The sequence below is a fragment of the Pelophylax lessonae genome (assembly GCF_965119305.1).
Source record: "Pelophylax lessonae genome assembly, chromosome: 6".
Classification (NCBI taxonomy): Eukaryota; Metazoa; Chordata; class Amphibia; order Anura; family Ranidae; genus Pelophylax; species Pelophylax lessonae.
In genome coordinates, this window is record NC_138773.1 from 196622481 (window position 1) to 196634853 (window position 12373).

At 41.3% G+C, this 12373-nt stretch overlaps 1 protein-coding gene across 3 annotated transcripts in view; it reads left to right on the forward strand.

Annotated features, from left to right (window-relative positions):
• PARD3B (par-3 family cell polarity regulator beta) overlaps positions 1-12373 on the forward strand; it is a 2025707-nt gene that overhangs the window by 592268 nt on the left and 1421066 nt on the right. The gene's annotated exons all lie outside the window — the stretch shown is intronic.

The window sequence follows — 12373 nt, forward strand, 5'->3', positions numbered from 1 at the left end:
TGCTGGATTTAAAAGGCACACTGAGGGAAAGTGGCATGCTGATTTGATCCCAGCATGATAAATGTACAGCCAAGCTCATCGGCTGTTATTGTATTACTCTTGCAGCCTCGGTAAACACTTTGTGCAATTCTAATCAGACTGGAACTTTCTGTAATTATGACAGAATTGATTTTATGTGGTAGATCCATGTTACGGGTTTGAAGATTCTGGAATGCTATCCTGTAAGACTGATTGCTATATGTTGTTAGGGCCACACTATTAGCTGAACAAATCTGCATTATGTCTTTTCCTATGTTTTCCTTATGTTTCCATTTTTTTTAGTATTAATTTTACTTTGGAGCTTGAGAGTTATTGTCAGCACAAGTATACAATATTCACAGTTGGTGAAACTCTCTCATGTTACAGATCTAAATGTTACCAAAATGTAAAATATAGTTTGCTTATGGAATCTCATGAACTAAAGTCCTGAGCTGCTAAAAAAAAAAAAAAAAAAAAAAAAAAATATATATATATATATATATATATATATATATATATATATATATATACACAATTCACTGATGAACTAAATAGATCTGTAACTGTTAATTTATGGTGTTAGTTTATGGAAACTGTCCTTCTCCATGCAGAAGACTGTATCTAGAGGTAGTTGCTGTGATCCAGCCCTTTTTCAAATTAAACATCTCTACTCTCTGCTGTGATCCTTGAAACCTGCTGTATTGGGAGCTACTGCAACATCTAGTCTACAGGACTCCCAAGACCATAAGCAGCATTCCAGTTGTCATAGACACACCCTCTGGTCTGGCTCCTATGCAGTGACGGGACAAAGTCATCCAGTGCCCAGGGCAAAGGATGCCAAATTGTGCCCCCCTTCCCCTAGGGTTAGGGTCAAGGCACCCCCCCATCCCTGCAATAAACCATTACACCCAGGACAACCGACCCTCCTGCCCACCCTTTGTTTTGGCCCTGCTCCTATGTATAAAAGCCAGATGGCTTTATGCATGAAGAAATGCTACCCCTGGCAACGCCCATACACTCTAACTCTGCCCATCCTCTCTTTTCACAAATGTGCAATTATTTTGTGCATGATGGAGGCAGGCAGAGTTGATCTGTAGGTTTTGCAAAGTGCAATATATCTTCATGATTTATATGTTAAGCTGTAGTGATGTGCACCCCTTCTGTGACAGCACATGCCCCTGCAGTGTCAGATGTTGGTGCATATTCGCTCTGGCATGCAGAGCTAATATTTTATGCTTCAGTTAATTGTAGTAAGTTATTGCAACAAGACTGCCTCACAAACCTAAACTTCACCTGTTAACTTCTTAATACGTGTTTGATGAATTTGCATAATTATTTTGTCCATGTTTTTAAATGTACAAACTCACATGCATACACCTGATGAGACAAGGCAAATAATTTTATCTTGGAAATTCAATACATGATTTCAAACAATTCTTCAGGTTCTGCTAGAATTAGCTTTAGAAATTTCAACGATCTGGGTTACTATAGAATCCTTGCTGAAATTTGTGTCATAGGAGCTAATTCTGGTACTGCCAACCAGGGGTCCCATAATTTGTTAAATTTATATTGGCAGTCTCTATGCAGGAAAATTAGTTTTTCTTTTAGTAATAGAGAGACACCCTGTTTTTTTTTTCCATTCTGTGTTTGTTGGTTGATGAGCAGACAACCATTTTTCAGCTACTAGTTTATGAACTAGGAAGAGAAGTCTGACCACCGGGGGGGGGGGGGGGGGGGAATACCTCAGGGTAGAAAGTCTACTAATCCAATGGAGTAAGTAGACACTTAAATGGGTCCAGAGTTATTGAAACATGGAATATACTATTAAAGGTGGCTATAATTTTTGCCAGTAGCAGGACAACTTAGGGCATCTCTACAACATATGAATCTCTGTAAGCCCCACTGCTACAGTTTCTGTGGGCTGCGAGAATGCGGTTAACAATCAGAGTGGCTGCAACATTTGGCCAATGTTCAAATCTTTCATTACTAAATATTGCCTATTGTCTGACATTGGCTTTTAATACCCCGGATATAGCAATGTTGTGCACTGAGGATATCAATTCACACACTAAAATGTCATATGATTTCACTGGACCACAAATGTTTTTTCAAAAATTTTGGTGATTGTGATAGAACCCATTAAACTGAACACAAATATAATTTCAAATGACTGTATTATGTAGGAATCTTGAGAGAATAAAAAAAAAAACATTTAATGACTATAATGTATTTAATCTCATAACATTTTATGACTTGTTGCATGAGCTTAACAGGGCTAAAAGTGTTTTGCTGCTGATTTCATTTGTACTCGGTGTCCGGTGCATCTCACTTCAGTGTCCGGTGTATCTCACTTCAGTGTCCGGGGCATCTCACTTCAGTGTCCGGGGCATCTCACTTCAGTGTCCGGGGCATCTCACTTCAGTGTCCGAGGCATCTCACTTCAGTGTCCGGGGGATCTCACTTCAGTGTCCGGTGCATCTCACTTCAGTGTCCGGGGCATCTCACTTCAGTGTCCGTTGCATCAATAGTCAGTCAGCATTGATGGATTTCAGTTGCCCTGATAACATTTTTTCATTGTAGCAATGTCCTGGTAAAACCTCTAACAGTGTTAGTCTTTGACTGTACCTAGATTTTTGGGAAATAATTCCCAGTGTGAATACAGAAAATACATTTTAAGTGACTTGTTACATGTTTTTGATGCTGTGTGAAGTTTGTCAACCATCTGAATGTAGTTTGTTTCTCTTTAGTTGCCAAGAAAATTCTCAATGACATCTTTGAATGCTTTCCAGGCATTTTTTCTTGCCCCACTAACAGATCTTTGACAGCTTGTCATTGATGATGTATCTGTTCTGTGGACCAACAAAACTGCCTTCCTTAATCTTAGCAACGGTTATTCTTAGAAACACCTGTCTCAAAAAACAAAAACCTGTTTTTGTTTGCCCTTGCATTGTTGTGTGGATTTATCCTCATTCCTCCTAGAGCAGGCTGCTATGATCTACTCTGGTCATGGAGGCATGAGGATAACACCTTTCTTTTCCAGTGACAGGGATGTGAGTCCAAGCCTTTAGCTAGGAATGGGATATGCTGTCGGTCTCCTGGGCTTAAGATATTTTATAGATTACTTATAGCTAATTGTTTCAAAAGTAATGAGTCAGGCCGGTTTCTTTTAGTTACAACTATTGTCCTATGGTTACTAGAAAGTTACTTGGATATGTACTTATCACTGTCATGGTGATGATAACTTTGCAAACCTAAACCTTTGTTACCTTATTTTTAAAATTATTTTTCAGGATTATTATTATACAGAATTTATATAGTGTCAAATGTGAGGAGCCCAGATCTTGTCTTGATCACCAATCTTACAACCAAAATATAGTTTGTAGGCTTTCTTAACAAGTCCATTCTGGGATGGATGGTTTTTGATGCTGAAGCATGTACTTGTCACAATTATGGCAAAACATATCACGGCTTTTTGCGACATTGGTGAGCCATTTTTGCTGTCACCAATTTTCCTATAGCAAGTCTATAACTGGCTTACTTGTTATGTAAATTATATGCACATAGACAATGCTAGGCCTTGAAACAATTTCATAAAAATATCTGGAAATGATCAACAAAATAGTAGCATCTGTGCATGTGAGCTACTTATATAGACTTTTCAGGCAGCATTCATCCAGCCCCAAGTGTAAGGGCTTGTTTACACTTATTTCAAAATGTGGCATTTGAAACACTTTTTTTTAAAGCACTCTGAATGCTAATCAAAATACTTCTAACCAAATAAAATGGTTATCTTTGGTGCTTCAAAGAATCTTCAAAGCCTCCATAGAGGTCCATCACAATGCTAACTAAGAGCACCTGCAGCATTTATTCACAGTTCGCTTCTCGGCCTTTTGGCTAAGATCAAGTGTAGTATCTGTTCTTATCAGTTGGTATGGACTGAAAGGAACTGGAGCGCTTGGGCATAACTGGGGGCCGGGAAGTAAGTCCTGTCAGAGAAAGCTGGAATGGTCCATTGCCTCCTGATTTGAATGGGATCTGCCCCTATCAGTTTGAAGGGAGCGAGAAAGCCGATTCGCCAATTTCCCAGTTAGTACTGCTCCTGGATGTATTTAGTAAGGAGTGTTGATGGCGGTGGGAGGGCCTTTCCTCCTGGGTTGAATCTGGCCTTGCAAAAGGCTTGTCCCCAGTTGAAGGCAGGCTCTCCCTAAGCTCTCTAAATTCCGATGCCTCCTGGTAGGGATGGGCTACGCTGGTCTGCCGAAGGGACCGAAAGAAGCCCGTGATGTATGTGCCCCTGGGGTGGCAGCCCAGGGGTGCCGTAATTCTCACTGGTGGGGGAGCTAACCTTGAGTTTTTGGCACCTTGGTCACTGCACCACACACACTTTTTTCACACCTGCCTCTTGGGACGGGCCTTTTGGCCGGGACCAGAGGAATTTTTTATTCCTGGCAAGGAATAAAATAAGGTCCTGCACCTTGACACCACCACACTTCTCCACTTCCCCTTTCCCCTTTCCCCACTCTTGTGCGTTGTGTGTTTTTTCTTTGTAGTTTTGTCACTTTCCTATCTCGCTTTTTCACGATGAGTAGGGTGTGGATCCTCTGGCCTACCTTGAAAGTCTTGGAAAGGGGGTGGATATGGCTTTGTGGCTTAGTTTGCCCTCTCTCATGGGGTCTCCCTTCGGGGGAGCCCCACCTAGTACTTGGGGTGGGCTGTTTCGGCAGTCCTCCCAGAGAACGGGGTCTGCCTGGTTTCGGCTGGGCAGGCCATAGTGAGTACCTTAGTCCCTGTCAGGAGTCTTGCACCCTGGGGGATCAAGGTCCGTCCTCTTCAGAGGTGGACTTTCCACACACCCTGTGCACCTTTTTGTGTTCTCATGTTTGCGTGTGCGCACTTTTTATGCACCTGGTGTTAGTTCGAGTGTGTTCACACACCATGGGCTTAAAGCAAAAAATGTATTCACAGTTAGCTTTGATTTGAAAGTATGAGATAACCCAGGATGCACTGGAAACCAACAAGTGAACCAGAAAAACATCATCAGTAGTCCCTTCCATTTTATGTGTATATATTTTGGGAGTGTCTGGTGCAGACGTCACATCTGATGTACAACGTGGAGCAGCAGGAAGGTAAGTGGGGTCCAGACCGCAGGGGAGCATCGACCAAACAACTTATGTGGTGCACAATGTTGGAATGCTATAGTGGAAGGTGAGCAGGAACTGGAGAGATAGGACTGAGCAGCACAGGATCATTAGAGCTGGGGGTCCAGAGCAGAAGAAATTACCAAATGTCACACATGGTGAACAGCATTGGAGAAAAATAGCAGGAGGTGAACAGGGACTGGAGAGAGAAAGGACAGCGTGAAGGCGAATCAGCTATGCTGGGAGCACTGTGTTTGCAATCCACTGCGGGTTTCAATACAAAGTTTATGACCCCTCAAACGCAGTGTTGTTTGTCTGCACCAGATCTTATGATACAAAACGTCCATGCAATGTGGTTGCAGTGCAGCTCCAAAAAAAGGCACCTGCACTTTTTTGGTGCAATGCAGTGCAATTTGAGCCCATTCAAAATGAATGGGCTTAAATTGCACTGCACTGAATTGAATGTGATTTGCTCAGGACTGCAGTGAGTCTCCTGTGTGATTCAGGGTGTGAGTTGTAGGGTGAACCAGGGCTTAAGAGCAGAAGAGAGATTGGAGGTCTAATAGACCCCCGATGTCTCAGTAAAGAGGACCTGTCCCTGCCAATTGCTATCACAAAGAATGTTTACAATACTTGTGATGACAATAAAAGTGATCCAAAAATAAATAAAGGCACAGTGGAACAATTGTAAAAAATATAAATAAAACAATAACGCACAGAGGCACACACATGCGTCAGTACGTGACACCACACATGTAAGGTATCACCGTGAACATCGTTACCAATAATTCTAGGACCAGACCACCTATGTAAATCTAAAGTGGTAACTTGTAAAGACTTTTAAAGTGTTGCCTATGGATAATATATTGTACATAGATTGTTGCCACTCAACAGGCATGTGCAATTTTAAAGCATGACATGTTTGGTATCTATTTACTTGGTGTAACATAATTTTTTATATTTTACCAAACAATTGGGTATTCTATGTTATTTTTGTGCATTAAAATTCATTAAAGTGTATGTTAAAAAAAAAAAAAAAATGTGTTTGAAAATCCGCTGGGCAAATACTGTGTGACATGAATATTAAAATGCCCACCATTTTATTCTCTATGGCCTCTGCTTTAAAAAATGTATATGTATATGTTTGGGGGGTTCAATGTAATTTTCTAGGAAATAATACAGATTTTTACATGCAAACAAAAAGTGTCAGAAAAGGCCTGGTCTTCAATTAGTTAAAGCTTCAAAAACACATTTAAAAAGCATGTTGAAGTGGTAGGCTCTTTAACCACTTTACCACCGGAGGATTTTGCTGTCTTCCGTCCAGGCCACTTTTTGCGATTCGGCGCTGTGCGACTTCAACTGACAATTGCGCGGTCGTGCGACGCCGTACCCAAACAAAATTTACGTCCTTTTTTTCCCACAAACAGAGCTTTCTTTTGGTGGTATTTGATCACCTGTGCGATTTTTACTTTTTGCGCTATAAACAAAAAAAGAGCGTTTATTTTGAAAAAATAACAATATTTTTAACATTTTTTTATATGAAATTCCCCCCAAAAAAGATGTAAAAACCAATTTTTTTAAAAAATTTTGGCCAATTTGTTTTCTGCTACCTAGGTTTGGTAAAAAAAAATCACAATAAGCGTATTTTGATTGGTTTGCGCAAAAGTTATTGCGTTTACTAACTAAGGGAAAGATTTATGTCATTTTTGGTGGGTTTTTTTTAACGCGTAATGGCGGCGATCTGCGATTTTTTTTGCGGGACTGCGACATTGCGGCGGACAGATCGGACCCTTGACTGACATTTTTGACACTTTGGGGGTACCAGTGACATTACTACAGTAATCAGTGCTATATATATATATATATATATGCACTGTTACTGTAAAAATGACACTGGCAGGGAAGGGGTTAATTTTATTGGAGAGGGAGGGGTTAATGTATGCCTGGTGCTTACTGACGTGTTGGGGGGGAGGTGACTGAGTGAGTCATGGACAGATTGGATGTCCAGCTATGCTGAACAGTCCGATCTGTCACTCCCTGTCACTATGGAGATCCGCCCGCTTGTGTTTACACAGGCGGGCGGATCTCCACACTAGATCCCCGGCGATCGGGGCAGAGCAGCGGCGATCGCCGCTGCTCCTCCCCTGGCCCGACTCCCGCTGCGAATGAAAACAGCGGGAGCGAGCCTCCGGCGGCGCGCAAGCGCCGGCCAGAAGGGGGAGTGTCTGACGACGTAGTACTACGTCGTCAGACGATAACGAGCCACTCTGCCGCAGTAATATTACTGTGGGCGGAGGTAAAGTGGTTAATCTGTGTTGAAGTCAAAGCATGTTAAAGTGTTAGGCGCTTTAATGTGTGCTAAAGTCGAAGCAAGTGTAAATGAACCATAACAATATCACAAATGTTATACAGTATGCTATGAGTGCAGGCCTGAACATGCATGAGCTACACAAAGCATCCTATAACACAAGTGAAAATTTGTAAAAAAAAAAAAAAAGTATATTGAAGAAGAAATTGCAGTTTTCTATAAAAAAATACTCCAAAAATATATAAGATACACCAAAAGGGCTTGCTTAGAAAGATAAATCTTAGTTGTCCAGTGTCTTTATTTATTTTTTCTTAAGTATTATAAGTGCTCTCTCAAATATAGTTGTTAAAGAGACTTTGCAGCTGTTTGTATTTTTATTTAACAAAAGTAATATATGCTACCAAAAAAAACAGGATTTGTGACTAGTTAGTATTTTTTTATGTCTTTACAACATTTTTTTTCTGTAACACTCTACTTTACTTTGAGGGAAAGTGCACCATTTTTCATACTTATCAGATTGTCATTGATGGAGCTCTTGAGTTTCCTTCCTGGACTCTGAGGTTTATATTAGCCGTAAATGTCTTCCTTAGTTTCTGTCTGTAACTCATAGCTTCTTCCATTTGTATTTAATCCTCTGCCGGCATGAGACATATCAGTTCCAATATAGACAAAGAAGTCTCTGTCTCACCTTATCTTGATTGATGTAGGTGTGTATATTTGACCTCTTATTGAGAAACGGGCAGGATGAAGGTCTGGTCAAATGCTTCCTTTTCCTGTCTATCAGGAAGAAATTACCCAGGGTCTTCTGCACGCCAATTTGAGCCAAGATGTGTGCTCAAAATGGTCTTTGTAATACTTTTATTCAGTGTATTCCTTTCTTATAGCATGTTTTCTATTTTCCTATTTCCTTGTTAATATTTAAGTTTTAACCTGCACTGAACATATCTGCAAGTATGAGGGTATCTATGGTACACATAGGAATGTCTGTGTAAAGAAAAATACATTTTTTTCAGTATTTTTATTGATTTTCAAATAAAGTAACAATAGAAGTAACAGGCATGCAGTAGGTATTTAACAGATTGTGAAACTAACAATGCATAATTATACTCCTAGTCTCTCAATTTGGCCAGGGGGCCTACTTCGTTGACAAGTCTAATGTCTTCCGTAACAGGTTTGGGGGTTACATACAGGATCCTACTACCTTTATCCACATGGTCTTGGTTATAGAGCCTGTTAAAAGCAGGAGGGGGAGGGGGTTTATCAGCTTGGATTGGTACGCAGTTGGTTACAGGTTGGTTAACATAGTTTTTTTAAGGCACAGTTTGTGATTTATCAATCTTATTAATACTCTGTCATAAGGGGAGTTGTATGGCCATCCATATTGACCAATGTTGGTCAAATTTGGTGCAAGTTGAGTTATTTACTGCCAGTAAGCACTCATATTGGTGATTAAGTTGGACTAATTGTATTACTTCTAAAACATTTGGAGAGTCCAGCGATTTCCATTTTTTAGGTAGTACATTACAGGCTGCTAGGAGGATATGTGTTACTACAGGTCAATTAATGCAGATAGGAGTCTATACCTAGGTTAAGTGTGGCCAAACTGGCATTCAGAGGTGATAGAATGCCAGTTATGGATTCTAACACGTAGAAGATTTGCCTCCAGTAGCTAGTTAAGTTAGGGCATTTCCACATTATGTGCAGTAAGGTCCTTTGTTACTGCATCTGTGCCAGCATTCGGGAAAGCGAGTAAGGAAAAATCTATCTATAAGTTATCTTGAACATAATCTCCCAATGATTTATACAGTGTGAAGAACTGTGAATTGATCTGAAGGCTAGTTGCCATTGTGTCAGAGAATAGGACACACCTAGGTTTCTTTCCCAACTTTCCATGTTATGGGACTTGAGGGGAGTAGCTTTGTTTTGTAAGAGATTATAAAAGAAGGAGATACCTTTGATCTTGGGCTTTTGAGATAAGTAGAAATCTTGGTCCTCGGGGTGAAAGTTTATGTCGGGAATATGGTGCTTGGAGAGGAAGTGTTGTATACATGTGTTAGTGAAATGGGTAGATGCAGGGAGTTTAAATTCATCCTGTAACGTGGTCCATGGTTTGATATTACATTTGTTCATTTATTGTTGTATAGTGGTTAGGCCACATATTTGGATAGGCTTTGTGTTGAGCATTGGTATCATATTTTCTGATGTTTAAAGGGGCATTTCGGGGAGGTGGGACTTGGGGTGCGCAGAAGGTCGGTAGAGTAGGGTTCACAATGCAAGGAGTGAGACTTTGATGGAGGGCAGAAATTTGTGGGTATCCCAGGGTTTCCATGTGTCGCAAATTAGTATCGAATGTAGGTCTCGAGTGGGCGATAAGTAGGTTTCAGTGTCTAGCCAGAGCGGATTGTCTTTATACCTGATCCAGTGTTTTACGGTAGTTGATCTGATCTTGTAGCCCAATAATAGTCTTGTAAATCTATAAAGCCCATGCCTCCCACAGATTTATGTTTGAGTAGAGTTAGATGTGGACATCTAGCTTTTTTTGTTTTCCCCAGACTAAGTCCTTTAGTAAACGGGTTCATTTTTTAAGAAAGGGTAGTGGGATATGGATTGGTAGTACTCTGAAGAGATAGAGTACTTGGGAAAGAATTCTAATTTTGCAGGCGTTCGTGAGGCCTCAGCAAAGTGCATAATATTTGGGATTCTTCTAGTGGTGTCTGAGGGCTGTCTGCCCCTTACAAACACCATCTGGTTGCTTTTGATAAGGTTCAGAATAACTTCAGCTAGGCAGTTTGCAAGCATTTTGGCGTGAATCTTGATATCTGTATTCAGAAGTGAGATTGGTCTAAAGTTTTCCGGGGCTTTGGGTTCCTTCCCTAGTTTGGGTATTGTCACAATGTAAGTTCCCAGCATCTCCGGGGGAAATGAAGAGGTGGAGGTAGCTGTTGTACAGATATTGGTAAGATGAGGGGCTAGTATCAAGCAAAAGGTTTTGTAGTATTCAGTGGGAGTGCCATCCGGCCCAGGTGTTTTACCATTTGGTAGAGATGTTATGACTTTTTCAATTTCATGTGTTGTGTATGGAGCATTTAATGTGTTAGGTGGGCCTTGGTTAGATGGGGGAGGTTGAGGCTACTTAGGAAGGAAGCTATCAATTCCGTGGTAGGTTGAGGGGTATGTTGGTCATCTTTGAGATTGTATAGTGTGCTGTAAAAGTCAGCAAAGAGGTCAGCTATTTATCAGGGGTTGACCACTTTGTGTCTAAGGGTGGTGTGTAGTAAGTGGGCTATTTTGGTTTTAGTTTGCACACCCCTAAGCTTAGTGGCTAGCAATTTGCCTGCTCTATTTGCATTAGCGTAATGTGTGAGCGCCAGATAGGGTTGGAGGGGGAAACAACCCTTTCTTCCAGTGTTATGGATATGGTGGAATGATCCGACCAGGTAATATCATGTATGGTAGATGATGACACTTTTTGCAGTAACCATTTGTCAGTCAGGAACTTGACTATACGAGAATACGTATGATGTCTAGGGGAGAAGTACGTATAATCCTTCTCATTAACATGCTGGCACCTCCATACATCATACAATCCTTCCGAGTGCAGCAGATGGCCCAGCGAGGAATTCCGGGCCTAAGGCTGCGAAGAAGAGTCCAGTAGAGGGTTCACTGTTAGGTTTAAGTTTGCACAGGTGACGAGGTGACCATAGATGTTGGCACTGATCTTTTTAAGAAGCCTGCAAAAAACCTGGGTTGGTGGGAGTTAGGGGCATAAAGAGCTACTAGGGTAAAAGGGAGTTTGTTACACGAGACAATGACATATTGTCAATCATCATCTATATTGGAGTTCCGGAGTTGGAAGCTGAGAGTATCTCTTATTGCTAGTAGTACACCTTGTTTCCTTTCAGGGGCATTTGAAAATAATATATTGAAGTAGTATTTGTGGGAGCATCTTGGGGGGTTTAGATGCTTGGATGTGTGTCTCTTGAATACTTATGATGTCAGCACGGGTTCTGTTGGCTTCCTTGCACAAAGAAAATCTTTTGGCTGGGTGGTTCAGACCCTAACAATAAGGGATAGACATTTGATGGTCATGTTGGAGGGGTAGTGAGAGGTGTGTGGTGTAGAGGTAGGTACTCACTGCAAAAGATGAGAAAGAATACATACATTGGTGGCTTGTAGAGTGTCCATGTCCAGTCAGTAAGGTAGATGTGGTGGGTGTCGAGGGTCGGTAGGCTTCATCAGACTAATCAATGGCAGGGTAGTAAGAGCTTCGTCAGCAAGTTCCGGATATCACAGCCGGTGGTGGTTGGCGTACCAAGAAAACAGGGAGAGCAAAATCAAGGGAAACTGACGAACATCAAGAACAATAAATGCATATGTGTAAAAAGGGAATCCCAGGGGGATTCAAGAGCAGTGCTTACTGCTTAAAGATTTGAGGGGATAGAGAACCGGGTGTTATCAGTTCCTTGCTGGGGGGAATCCTGGTGAAGAGATAATGGTGTAGTGATCTGGAGCCTCTTTCGGGTATGTATTTTTCTTTTGGGATGAGTGCTTGTGGGACACTGTTTGCCAGTCAGAGTGAGATTTATGCGGGTGGTTATCCCTGAAATCCTCAGGAGGGGGCTCAGTGATGATACCCCATTGACAAGGGCATGCAGGCCTTCATTTACGAGGTCACTGTTGTGGTGGTGCTATTATATGTGATGCAGAGGGTAGCAGGGTATTTCCATTTATGGAGGATTTGGTGGTTGCATAACACTTTAGTAATCGTGGCCAGGTTGCGTCTACAATGTAGTGTATGCCTGGAGAGGTCAGGAAGGATTTGTAGCAGGGCATCCAGAAGGAGTTTTTTAGATCGGTAAAAGTGCAGCCTTTTTTTCAGGTAGGGCAAGTATGCATGTTCAGTGATACT